General features: G+C 42.8%; 1 protein-coding gene across 2 annotated transcripts in view; it reads left to right on the top strand.

Moving 5' to 3' along the window:
- The first annotated feature begins 892 nt into the window (after nt 1-892).
- JAK2 (Janus kinase 2) overlaps nt 893-13795 on the top strand; it is a 92154-nt gene continuing 79251 nt past the window's right edge. The window contains exons 1-2 of one of the 2 annotated variants that reach the window (XM_060268854.2): nt 893-1306; nt 1779-1859. The gene's annotated coding sequence lies outside the window, so the exon portion shown is untranslated. The remainder of the gene's footprint in view (nt 1307-1778; nt 1860-13795) is intronic. The other variant, XM_060268857.2, reaches the window with a different exon arrangement.

The following is a 13795-nucleotide window of genomic DNA, read 5'->3' as shown; positions in this document are numbered from 1 at the left end:
TTGTTGTTGTGTTTGTTGTTGTTGTTATTTATACCCCGCCCATCTGGCTGGGTTTCCCCAGCCACTCTGGGCGGCTCCCAACCAAATATTAAAAACACAATACAGCATCAGCATCATATTATAATAATAATAAACCATGTATGGGGGGAATAGGGAAGGGAAGTGATGATAAATGTACCGTATGTTTTGTATTTGTTAAAAAATTGAAAAGGATCTATTTTTTATTAAGGAAACCCTCTAAGGCTATAGTGTTTTACCACGGGTTTTGAGATTTTGTGGGGCTTGCCAAGTTAACGAAATATAAACAGGGCAATTGTGTGCATGTTTACTCAGGAGCAAGTCCCGCCGTGTTCAATGGCGCTTATTCCAGATTCGTTTAGTGTGCAATTGGCTATAGAAGTGCTTTGGCATTTAGAGCGCTGAAACTGCAGGGTCCCCGTCCCCTCTTAAATTCAGAGACTAAGTGCAGATTTTGCCTGAGTCAGAACTGCGGCCTTTGCTCGGTGACACTCAGAATATTTGTGGGAAAGGATGCGGAATAATATCTGCGTAATGTCAAAGCCCAAATATCAGCATGTATGTACAATGGAAAACTGCCACAAAAGCCCAGTATGGTCACATTTCGTTTCAGAAGATGCAAACTCTTCAAGTACTTTAAATTGCAAAAAAGAAAATTTAATAATAAATCATATTTAAAAAAGAAGATGACGTCCTTCGATTCAACCGAGAAATCTTGGAGGCATCGGGGTCGCGGTGGCGCATCAAGCAAGGTGACGAAAACGGATCGCTGTGCCCAGCTTCGTCCTTGCGTTCCCTTTCACCCGAGGCGCCGCCTCTCCCAGCGGATCGCTCTCCCGGGCTTCGACGTCGGGCGTGGGCGGCGCGGCTCCACCCCGGCGCTCCGCGGCTCCTCCCCGGAGTGGCCGCTGCCGGCGCCCCTGCTCTCCTGGAAAGCCCATGCGTCGTGACGCAGCTGGCGAGCGCCTCCCGAGCGCAGGCCCTCGCCGCGTCCCGCGCCGTCTGGGTCCCGAGCGGAGGAGGCGCCTCTGTTCTCCACGCCCCCCCCACCGCCGGGCGAAGCGACCGGGAGAAGCGGGGCGGCGGGGTGAGAGGCGGACCCACCCGGGCGCGCTCGGAGGCTCGGCGGCGCGCGCAAAGCAGCTGGCGTCGTTTCATCCTCGGCTACTTCCTCCTTGCCTGTATGTAGCGGGGGGAGCCTGAGGGCAACCTCGGTTTCCCCTGCAGCGCCGCCGTCGCGGGAGTGGGGAGTCGGTGTGGCCACCTCCCCACACTCCCGTTTTCCGAGGTATTCGCTTGCCGTCCTTCTTCAGGGGCGGCGTTGCTCCCGGGCGCCTTACTGCGCTTTCGCTTCCCCGGTGGGGCGAGTTTGGGGGCGCCGCGGAGGGTTTGGTGCCTGGCGGGAGTGGGGAGGAAAGGAGAGCGGAGTTGGGGGGGAATAGGAGGCGGTTTTTTGGGGGGGGGGTTGTTGTTACTCCGGCCTCTTTATCTTTCTCTCAAAATACCCCCCCTTTAAACCACAAAACCAAAACTAATTTTACGCAGGAAACTTCAGGCGGGCTGGGCTTCCTTCCACCCACCCTGAGAAATTCCCTTCCCAGATACGAATGAAACCAAAGTGCAAGCCTATCAAAACGGGGTGGATCGGTTGGGATATTAAGAGTTTTGAAGGCCAGGGGTGTAATCCACCCCCTCCCCATTATTTTCACCGTTTCTATTAAAATAATATTAATGAAATGTTTTAATAATTATCTGTTTAGGCTGTAGTTGCAGTCTGAGGTAGAAAGATGTGAACTCTTTCCTCGTGGACAAGAAGAGGCCTTTCTGCCACCTTGCCGATGGTGTGTATTTTTTTTAATAATTTTTTTGGGGGGGTGGGAGTCGGTGTTTAAGTAATGCACCTTCAAAATATGGTTAAAGGGATGAGATTTCCCTCAGGTGCCTGTTGTGCTTCAGCTAAGGTGTAATTATTGTAGCCCTAGTGCATATAATTTTGTTACGGTTTGTTTTTTGCTCTTTCTCTTTTGCAGCATGGAACTTGTTTTCCAGCTGCTAGTCTGCTTCTTAAGAATGAAAGATTGTGTGGATTGTTGGAGAAGGGGAGATCTGGGGCAGCGGAACTTTTTATCTGGGGTGGGAAGGAGAAATGAAATGTGCAGTTTCAGTAACAGAAGCCAGTGAGGCTCTTTAGCTCTCCATCCTCTTACTTGATCACTCCAACTTTCCTGGTCTGTATAGGAAACAGATTCCCTTTGACATTGCTGGATTGTAACTTTGGAAAATAATGGAGGGTGAAGGAAATGAAAAATACCAGTAGGAAACATGTCAGGCAATTTTGTAGATTTTTAAAAGCTGTTTCTATTTAAAAAACAAAAACAGAGTCTGTATAGTAGCTGTTGGTTTTAAGACTGCAGAATTATATGGTTTTATCTTCCAACATCCATTCTTTGATTAAAAACAGCTGTGATGTCTTGGCTAATAAACCACAGAGCCGAGGGCTTGCCGATCAGAAGGTTGGTGGTTCGAATCCCTGCGACGGGGTGAGCTCCCATTGCTTGGTCCCAGCTCCTGCCAACCTAGCAGTTCGAAAGCACGTCAGAGTGCAAGTAGATAAATAGGTACCGATACAGCAGGAAGGTAAATGGCGTTTCCGTGCGCTGCTCTGGTTCGCCAGAAACGGCTTTGTCATGCTGGCCACATGACCTGGAAGCTGAATGCCGTCTCCCTTGGCCAATAATGTGAGTTGAGCGCCGCAACCCCAGAGTCGGTCACAACTGGACCTGATGGTCAGGGGTCCCTTTACCTTTATGGAGGGGGAAAGATAGGTGCCTATAGCAATTTTAAGTTGTTTGAAGAGTGTGGGAGGAAGCCCTCCCTCAGCAGCTTGCGATCCATCTAGTTTGGTTATTCATTGTGATGTGCAAACTCATTCCTTATATACTGTACTTGCAATTTATTTTTTGGTCAAATGTGCATGTGTTGTACAGTATATACAATTCATACATTAAGAAGAAGAATAGCATTAATATTGCTGTCAAAAGTTAAGGTTTCGAGCTCTTCCGGACACCTGTAAAATGTTTGTTGCTTTGTTGCCTGGCCAACTGCTGCCTTCCTTGGTGTCGTTTCCTTGTGGGCTGATAAGAATAATATTGCCCTTTCCATCAAAAATCAAATAGTTGATTATTCCACCCTGCAAATGGTAGTGTTTTACTTACACTGGAAGAGGAGTACAGGACCTCTGTTCCAAGTTGGCTGTTGCAGAGGAGTGTAAAACCTTGATTACGAGTTGGAGTGAAAAGCCCCCTCTTAAATGCAAAGCAGCAAGGCGCTTCATAGTTTTCATGGTAATGTTTTCTGCCACTGTTACACTGCTGTGTCGTTCCCCCCCCCCCCACACACAGCAGAGATGTGTGTGAACAAACCACACGTCCTCACATGTGTGTACACATTTCAGGAGAGTCTTGGCTGTCTGTCGTGGCCCTCAATGTTGGATGAAGAACTTGGAACTCCCTGCACAGTTTCTGCTAAAGGCTTTGATGCATGACTCAGATTGGTGCATAGCCAAAGCACAGGTTTCAAGATGCAGCAGGTATCTTGTATAGAGGGCCAGGTATAGAGACATGGCTGTGTGCAAGCAGATAATGTTGATTTGATAAGCCACATGCTCCCTGGACCTTCCTTTTGAAGAGTGGGGTAAGCACAGCTCTTAGTGTGGCAAGTGGTCAGCACTCAATTAACTCTCAGTTGCCTTCCTGAAAGAGGGGCATCCTCACTGACAGGAGGAGGAGGAGGCATCTGCCTAGGGATGTCCAGTGTCACAGGGCTGGAACAGTCCTCTGCCAACCTGCTCAGCCCCTACCTTGGATCCAGCTCTCCATTCCTCCTCGCCGAGATGTTTCTTGGGGGCCCTGCCCAGGGCCGCCCATCTCCAACTCCCTGAGCAGCACCTATTCCTCCTTAGCATCTGACCTGCAGTAGCTTCATGGCATCGCCCTGTTTATGAAGTGCCCAACCCCAGTCATCATGTTTGGACTTGCCTGGATAGCAATAATGAAAGTTGGCAATTAGTTGGGGGCACGCAAGTTATCCTTTTCTTCCCAGAATGGCTCTTTTGACCATAACTGGTCCAGTGAATCAAATACCTGCGGCCTAGGGTTGCCCAGCTCCAACTCCCTGAGCTCCTCAGAATCCGGCCATCTCCTTCATGACACTGACTCTCAATCACAAATACGGGTTTAGGGACCTGTCGGGAACGCTTTACTGTGGGGGCAAAAACTACTGTACTGTAACAGTTGCATTCCTGTGGCAGACAAGATTGCCAAAGGAAGAGGAAGTTTAAAAGCAAGGGAAGCTTCCAAAGGGTTTTGGAACTCTTTAAACCAGGCATCCCCAAACTTCGGCCCTCCATATGTTTTGGACTACAATTCCCATCATCCCTGACCACTGGTTCTGTTAGCTAGGGATCATGGGAGTTGTAGGCCAAAACATCTGGAGGGCCGCAGGTTGGGGGTGCCTGCTTTAAACCCAGTGGAAGCAAAATATCCTCAGCTATAGAATACTACTAAAGGACACTGAGTGTCTCTTGTGTAACTGTATAACTTTATGCTATGTTTACTCATTTCAGTGCCAGTTAATTACATAATTATTACCTTATTCTGGTTGTAGGGTTATACATATTTTTACAGGTGGCATTTTACTTTTAATAACAGCTTCATTAATTGGTTGTGTGTGTGTGTAGTGGGTGTTAATTCAGCTGTGGGAAGGGCAAATTATTTCACAATTGGGAGTTAGATATGCTTGAAAGAGGCAAAATGCTCTGCATTTATTTTGCTTTTAAAACCCGGCCACTGAGTTTTTGCCATGCTCCTTTGTTGTATCAAAGGCAATGTCCAAAATCAACTTCTGTGGTGCTTTGAGAGTTACAACTATGCAACCACAACTTTTAAATATACCAGAGCATTAAGAATTTAAGTTTTTTTTGAAATGTGTTTGAAATTTTTGAAATGTGTGTGTTTGACTTACTTTGTTGCGTATTTGATGTAGTGCACTTTCAGAATTCGCTGTTCCATGAAATATTTATTTTCTGTATTTAATTTGTATACAGTTCTTCCTCCCAAAGGAGCCTAGGGCAGCAAAAACATCCTCAATGTTAAACAAACCCGTCTAAGAGTAATCTTCTGTCATTCCTAGTGTCCAGTGTCTTAACTAATGCCAAACTAGAATTTTCCACTCTCTCAATATACTCAACAGATCTCAAAGCACTGAACAGTGTATCAGTATGTACTATAAGATACACAAGGCTCTCACTCATTGGTATCATTACCATCTGAAGGCAGCCCTGTTTAGGGATGCTTTTAATGTTTAATAGATTATTTCATTTCATTTTTCTGTTGGAAGCCGCCCAGAGTGGCTGGGGAAACCCAGCCAGATGGGCGGGGTATAAATAATGAATTATTATTATTATATTATTATTATATTCTGAAGCTTCCACTGTAAATTCTTGTAAATTGATGCTTCTAACTTACATAAGGATGTTCTAGTTAACCATCGTGGCAAAAAGTTGTTTTGATATTTTTTGGGGGGAAATTGTGGATTTTGTTTAACTTTGGGAGTTGAAAAGATGTAAGTGGTGATATCAAATGTTAGTAGTCAAACTCATACTTAACCCATTGATTTCAGTGAGTCTTGTATGAGTATGATGTAGGTATTGTTTTTAGTTGAACTGAGTGTTGAATCCATATATTTGCAGAAAGGGAGAACCAACATCAAACAAATTATGCCTTCCATTCCCTCCCTTTCCACTCCAAATTATTGCATTTTCTGCCTTCAGTGCAGCAGCGAAAAGCAGATTTCCACTGTGACTCCCACGGTCTTTAAACTATGTAGTTAAAGCCGATTTGGCGTCTATACAGAACAAACAACACAGTATGCATTGCTTTATGTTTGCTGAATGTTATCTGCCATTTCACGGATCCAATTTGCATTTTACCCCCAGGAATGATCGCATCTTCTAATTAATACCATATCCTTTTGTTAATGCTCCTTGCACACAATCAGAGTTACTCTGCAGAGTTCAACTCTAGTGAATCACAAAACTCTGATTTCACTGATCACAAAGCAGTTTTATCCAGTGCTGATCCAAACCCTCCTTCCTGCCCCATCTCGTCGCACACCATTTAAATCTTTCTTATTTAATGTCCCTCTGTGTGGAACAGAAAACACTTTTACAAATGCTATCACCAGTGTCTCAGGTTTGGAAATCCACCCTGGCGCTCCCATCTTGTCTTCTTTGCACGCTTGCATTGCAAACGTTCAGAAAACATATCACAAGACTTGGAAGCGAATATGAACGCAGCAAGGAACAGCAGTGTGTTTTGTTGTGAGTCATGAAGACCTGGATCATTTGTATCAATGCCACAGTTCAGAGCTTCTGCTGCAATATCTTTTGGTAACTGTTTCCATGGCAGGGAGCACATTATTCCAAAACATGGTTCAGACACTTCCCTCTTGACAAGCATATTTATATTTGCTGTATCCTGCTTAGATGTTTTCGGCACAAGTTAGCAGCATGTAAACATTTTTATAAATAAAATGAAAATACTGGCATTGGAAGTTCTCACAAGTCAGCAATATTTGCCATTTCTTTTGCTGGCATCAAGCATTTAGGGTTTCTTCTTCTTTTGATAGAAAACAATGGATGCCACCAATTCTTCTTCCTGAGCGTCATGTACCGACAACCGTTGCTACACTAGGCAACAATTAGGAAAGGGGAATCCTCCAAGCTTCTGTCAAACAATTGCCTTCTGATGAGGTTCTTTGGGCTTTGGTATGTTGGCCTAGACAGGTGTTGTGGTTATTCTGCATGTGAAAGGGCAGGTCCTGTGACCTGTGTCAAGCTTTTCTAGGTCTTTGAACACATACACATTTACTGCAACTCTGTTTAACGTTAGTACCGTATTGGCCTGAGTATAAGCCGCACCTTTAAAAAAAATTGGGGGGGGGGGAGAGACAATACCTGAATATAAGCCGCTCCCTTAAAATTCCGCAGGCACTCACACCCGTTCCATTTTACCGTATGACTGTGTTTTAGCAGCGACATCGCAAAAGCCTATTTTTGTAAGGTTGCGAATTTAAGCTGTGCTTTAACTTTTCACAGTTGGAATGTGGGGTGTGTGTGTGGCTTATATTCGGGCCAGTACAGTAATAAGCAAAAGGATGGGGGAGAACACTTCTTTTAATTAAAAAGTGCAGATAAAATTTTATGCCTGTCTCATAACAGATGTGGATATTCAATCAATGCAACCGAACCACTCCTGAATCTGGTCCAAATTTTAGAAAATAAAGGAATCACATAGATCAGTGGTTTTCTGGTTTGGGGATAGGATCAGAATCTTATTCTGATGTGTGAATGTCTCCTTGACTCGGTTGATGTCCCTATCCTCTAATTATCTCCTATAATTAGATTTACAGTAAGCAGAATGGCACCTGCTATAGCCTTAGAATGGCAATTTCAAAAACTTCCTATCTTAGTTGGGCTCAGTGCTCAGTCATCAGCTGACATCTGAAATAATTTGATTCTGTACATTTTTAATAGATTTTGGGATGATGGGCTTATTCAGTCAGAGAGAGCGACTGATGCAAGTTAAATAGCTTCTGGGCTTCATGCCTGCGCCACACAAATTGCATTGTTAGAGTACCCCAACTTTTTGGTAAGTGAATACCTAATTTCATGGCTGCCAACACCAGCTACCTTTGATGGGTGTAGTGTATTCACACATATTATTAATTTGCTTGAGATGGTTCTCTTTTGTACAGTTAAGCAGCTGCACGTTGAAACAGTTATTTTCTAAGACCGTTGTTTAGGCAGTTTCTCTCTTGGTTATAAAAATAAGTATTGATTAATTTTTGTTTACACTTTGTCAGATTCGTTCACACTGAACAGCTGCATGAGTTTATAACCAGGGATCTCAGGTCAGCTGGAATACGTTAAATATATTTTGCTGAAACAGAACATGCAAAACTGAAAGTATACAAGTTAATCATTAGTCTGCTATCTTTTTGTGGGAAGCCATATTCACACAACAAGACAAATATAATTAATATTGTTTAGTCTATGGATGCTATCACAAACCTGTGTGTTTTCTCATTGCATATTTGCATGGGAAAGGTCAAGTATTTAAAGAACTAAAATAACATGTTGACATTCTTTCATTCTCAAAATATTCCTTAAAGTTATTCATGGTTACATTTTATCTTCAGTCTTTATCCTAAAAGATAGCTATAATTGTATATTGGTTGGTGCTGAAAATAATTCAACTTCCAGGGAAACAGTGTCTGCATCTCTGCCAACCATGCACAGGTGTGTAGGGGGGGGTCACTTTGTGACACCTGAATTCCAAATCCTATCCCTAACCTTGGTAAAGTTCTACCTATCTCCGCCCCTTTCTTCCTACCAAAGAAGAATAATGCAAATCATGAACTTCTAACTAATTGCTTAAATGTCCCTTGCTGTGTTCTTTGGAAAGCTTTACCAATTATATAAACGCTAGAATTCTGACACTGCATTGATAGAACAGTTTTATGACTTTGCATTGCAGGTGATGTCTTCTCAATCAAACCATTGTATATTTATTGAACCAACTAGTGGGAGCAATTATAATTTTTGTTGCTTTTCTACCAGTGCTTTTATCCCAAAGCGTCTGCACTTCTCTGTTCAAAATCTACATGTACTCAGTGGATGAACTTAGGACTACTATGTATGAGGTATAAATTACAATTCCACCCAACTATGATTCTATGAGTCATTGTGCTTACTAGATGGCCTTGATCAAGTCACAGTTTTCCAGCCTTAGTTCTACATTTGTAAAATGGGGGAAATATCCACTTGCTTCGTATAGTATAGTTGTTGTAGTAGGAGTGGACTGTGCAGCACTGCTTCAGTGTAAGAGCATTTATGCAGTTCACTGGCAATTACAACAATCAAAAATTCGTAAACCGAGGTGTTTGTAAACCAAGGTTCCACTGTATGTATGAATTGTGATGTGTATCCTATTGCCTTTGAGTTGGGGGACAATTGGGCAGAAACATACATGCAAGTGAGGCATTCATTGATTGCATTCCATCTGAAATAAGCCCTTGGACTCATGAAAGCTTATATGATAGATTAAACAGAAGACTATTATGAATGGGATGGGTATAAAAAAGCACCATGAGAAAGGAGAAATAATAATGGAAACTGGCTTCAGAGAAAAAGTCACGGGTGACTAATGATATGAACCTAATGACCTGGAAATGAGTTTTGAATGATAAATTCCTTCCTCATTCTAACTGTAGACCCAAAGTCCACAGTAAAGTTAAAGTCTTAAAAACATTGTCAAAATGATTGAAACAGATTTAGTTTCTTTTATTTTTGACAAACCCGGCTTTTAAAAAATCTGCACATATATGTTCTTTCCTGCCTCTCAGTTGTTTTAAATTCTTTGGCTTGCTGCTTTTTGCATGTAAGGCTTGGTCTTCTGCCTTTTGAAACTGCCAGAACTAATTTTGAGTCAGCCTGTATACATTTTAATATAGCATTATTCAGAGGAAACGGGGGAATATGCATACTCAATTGCATGATTCATCACTAGAGAGACCTAGCCAAATGCCACCAACAGAATTCTTTTGAACAATGCCACTGCCTTAATGACAGATTTCTCATGCAGTCCAAATGCCTTTCAAGAACATGAGCCAATGTTTTCTTCTCGCCTCTTATGAAAGCAACCTTGTATAGTCATACAATGCACCAGAATACTACTTGAAAGGAATAGTCTTTCTGGTATGGAAATTGTATGAGTTGTAGCTTGGAAAAGTACCTTTCAAATGTCAAAGTTGGGGTGCCCTTAATATTTCAAATGACCCTGTATTAACATTGCAAAGTACTTCATTCTTAATACATTTGTGTTCCACCGAGTTTTCCTAGTACGGCCTTAGAGCCAAGCTAAACTTTGTTCCCACCAAGGGGGATGCTGCTGGAAATAAAATAGCCATACTTATACCTCTCTCTCCCCATCACATTATCTCTAGGAGAATGGTTCCAAAACACACTCTCACACGCCCAGGCCACTTGAAAATTGTTGAGAGTACTTGGTCGACCACTCACGATGTTTCTCCCTGTTGTAACTATGGCAACGCATTGGGTTAAATGCTGTATGCTTTTTAAATTGCTTTTTTATTTCTTATGTGTTGCATGTTATTATATTAAGCCTGAAATTAATGGAATTCAAATTGTGACACCATAAAATGCGAGAGAAGAAACAGAAGAAACACTAAAATGCAATTAAAATCAATACAGATATTTAATGCAACCGATATGCCTCCCATGTTGTTGTTTAGTCGTTTAGTCGTGTCCGACTCTTCGTGACCCCATGGACCATAGCACGCCAGGCACTCCTGTCTTGCACTGCCTCCCGCAGTTTGGTCAAACTCATGTTCGTAGCTTCGAGAACACTGTCCAGCCATCTTGTCCTCTGTCATCCCCTTCTCCTAGTGCCCTCAATCTTTCCCAACATCAGGGTCTTTTCCAAGGATTCTTCTCTTCTCATGAGGTGGCCAAAGTATTGGAGCCTCAGCTTCACGATCTGTCCTTCCAGTGAGCACTCAGGGCTGATTTCCTTAAGAATGGATAGGTTTGATCTTCTAGCAGTCCATGGGACTCTCAAGAGTCTCCTCCAGCACCATAATTCAAAAGGTAAAGGCGCCCCTGACCATCAGGTCCGGGCTTGCTGATCAGAAGGTAGGCGGTTCGAATCCCTGCGACGGGGTGAGCTCCTGTTGCTCGGTCCCAGCTCCTGTCCACTTAGCAGTTCGAAAGCACATCAAAGTGCAAGTAGATAAATAGGGACCACTCCGGCAGGAAGGTAAATGGCGTTTCTGTGCGCTGCTCTGGTTCGCCAGAAGCAGCTTTGTCATGCTGGCCACATGACCCGGAAGCTGTCTGCGGACAAACGCCGGCTCCCTCGGCCTATAGAGCGAGATGAGTGCCGCATATTCAACCACAAATCCACAGGTGCCCCGTGGGCCAGCTCCGAGACCATAGTTCGAGAACTCCTGTTCTAAGAGAATTTTCCATGTGACGCACTGTGACCACCCTGAGTTTCCTTGCCACAGTCAGTGGTAGCCAGTGCCATGAAGCAAGGGCAGCAAACTCATTTTAAGTGGGGGCAGGGAGAAGTCCAACTTGCTACAACCAGTTGGATAGAAAAGCTATTCACCACATGGCTCCTGGAACTGGGGTACAAGCACCAAAACAGAACAGTTAGTTGCCATATCCCTCCCCCCAACGTGTCAGCGCTATTTATTTTTATTTCCCCCCGAAACACACAAACGAATACGCAATTCACATCAGTGACACATTGTTAAAACCACGTTTTTAATGGTTCTTAATTGGTCGCCACAAACATAAATGAGGCTCAGCAATAGTGGCCAACCATAAGCATTTATAAAGACTGGTTGGTGTGCGTGTGTGGACCATGGGTAGGCAAACTAAGGCTGCTATAGCCTGGTACAATACTTTGTAACTTAAATTAGCAGGGGATTTTATTACCTTTTGGCACAATTAGCCACTTCCTCAGCCAGGGTTTTTGCCTTCTCAAGGACTGTCCCCTGTGCTTTTACTACGTTGCATATTCCTTCAGACAACTCAAGGTATCCTGTTCTTTTTAAAGTCTTCAGCGATTAACAGTTTCGTGCTATTTGTACATCTCCTTGTTCACAATGAAATGGACCTCCCCTAGCCCTGCTACGGCCTCTTGGATGCAATGCAGCCAGGCACTGAGGAAATAATGTACCCTACTTGAGCTTGCTTTAGTTTTGCTGCAACAGTTCGCTGCTGCAAGAGACAGGCTCCTGGTCATTTTGAAAAGCAGCTTATTTCTTAGAGCAGGGGTCAGGGATGAACGAATTTCTATGCCCCACAAATAACCCAGAGTCGCATTTTAAATAAAAGGACACATTCTACTCATGTAAAACCATGCTGATTCCCGGACCGTCCGCGGGTCGGATTGAGAAGGTGATTGGGCCTCATCCAGCCCCGGAGCCTTAGGTTGCCTACCTATGTCTTAGACATTAAGGGAATGCTATACGAAAAGTGTATGCAAGCAGAACTATTTTGGATTGAAATGCCTAATTTATTTTTTGTAATTTTATGTCCACCTCTTTTTGTGGGTGCAGGTACTTAAAAGTGGCTTACAGTTAAAGCTAGTATAGAATAAGAGAACAAGAAGAACATACATTTAAAGAAGATTCGAAAATGTTTGTTGAATATATGGGGGGGAATTGTGTGCACTTGAAAATGTTGGCAGTGTTAAGATAAACCCAACAGTGTAAACAAGTTTTGATGGATGTAATTATGAAATTCTGAATGGTTTAGTTTATGTAAAATATGCAGGGATTTATCATATGTAAAATGAACCATGGAAAGAGAAGAAGGGAAGTCATTGGCATTTTAAGGTTGTTTCAATGAATGTTCTAAATTATAAAACAGAAAATTTAATAAAGTTATACCTAGTACCGTGTTTCTCATATTATAAGACACGTTTTATATTTATTTTTTCCACAAAAAAACACACTATGGCTTATTTTCAAGGGATGTCTTATTTTTTTCCTCTTCCTCCTGCCGCGGCCAACATTGCTGCTGCGCCTATCACTATGTCTTACTTTCGGGGTATGGCTTATATTCCTTGAATGCTTAAAAATCCTGCTATGGCTTATTTTATGGGTATGTCTTAAAATATGAGAAACAGGGTATAAGTAATGTCTTTGTGTGTGCACCTCATAGTTCCATGAAGGTACCTACCTAAAAAGTTGTTTTTAATTAGCACAGAGTAGTAGTGTGAGCTCCATTCATGCCCCTATTTGGGGGGAAACTCAAATTAAAATTAATCTGATGTATGTGTGTGTGTGTGTGTGTGTGTGTACACACACATATACAGTGGTACCTCTACTTACGAATGTTTCTACTTACAAATGGAGCTCCGTCCGCCATCTTGGATGCGGTTTAGATAGGATTGTTTCTACTTACAAATTTTTAGATGGGGTTGCTTCGACTTACAAATTTTATCCCAATGCATTCCTATGTATACCTAAAGGAGCGTCTCCACCCCCATCATTCTGCCCGTACACTGAGGTCCAGCTCCGAGGGCCTTCTGACAGTTCCCTCATTGCGAGAAGCCAAGTTGCAGGGAACCAGGCAGAGGGCCTTCTTGGTGGTGGCGCCTGCCCTGTGGAACACCCTCCCATCAGATGTCAAAAAGGAAAACAGCTACCAGATTTTTAGAAGACATCTGAAGGCAGCCCTGTTTAGGGAGGCTTTTAATGTTTAATAGATTACTGTGTTTTAATGTTTCTGTTGGAAGCCACCCAGAGTGGCTGGGGAAACCCAGCCAGATGGGCGGGGTATAAATTATTATTATTATTATTATTATTATTATTATTATTATTATTATTATTCGACTTACAATTTTTTTCGACTTACGAATGTGCATTCGGAACGCATTAAATTCGTAAGTAGAGGTACCACTGTATATATATATATGCGCTGCATTTCTTCCTCCTTGCAATAAATGATCTTTCTGGCAGTCTTGGAACTTGCCATTTCTTAGGATATGAGATTTTACAGAACCATAGAGTTATAAATTTACCATAGCAGTCTCTTGCTCTGAGACCTCGTGTCATGTTGTCATTTATTGTTCTTGACGATGGTGAGCCTCCAAATGTACATTGATGGTTTAACAAATAC

The sequence above is a fragment of the Zootoca vivipara genome, chromosome 15, assembly GCF_965207765.1.
Source record: "Zootoca vivipara chromosome 15, rZooViv2.hap1.1, whole genome shotgun sequence".
NCBI classification, from domain to species: Eukaryota; Metazoa; Chordata; class Lepidosauria; order Squamata; family Lacertidae; genus Zootoca; species Zootoca vivipara.
This window is presented reverse-complemented; position numbering and strand designations above follow the sequence as displayed.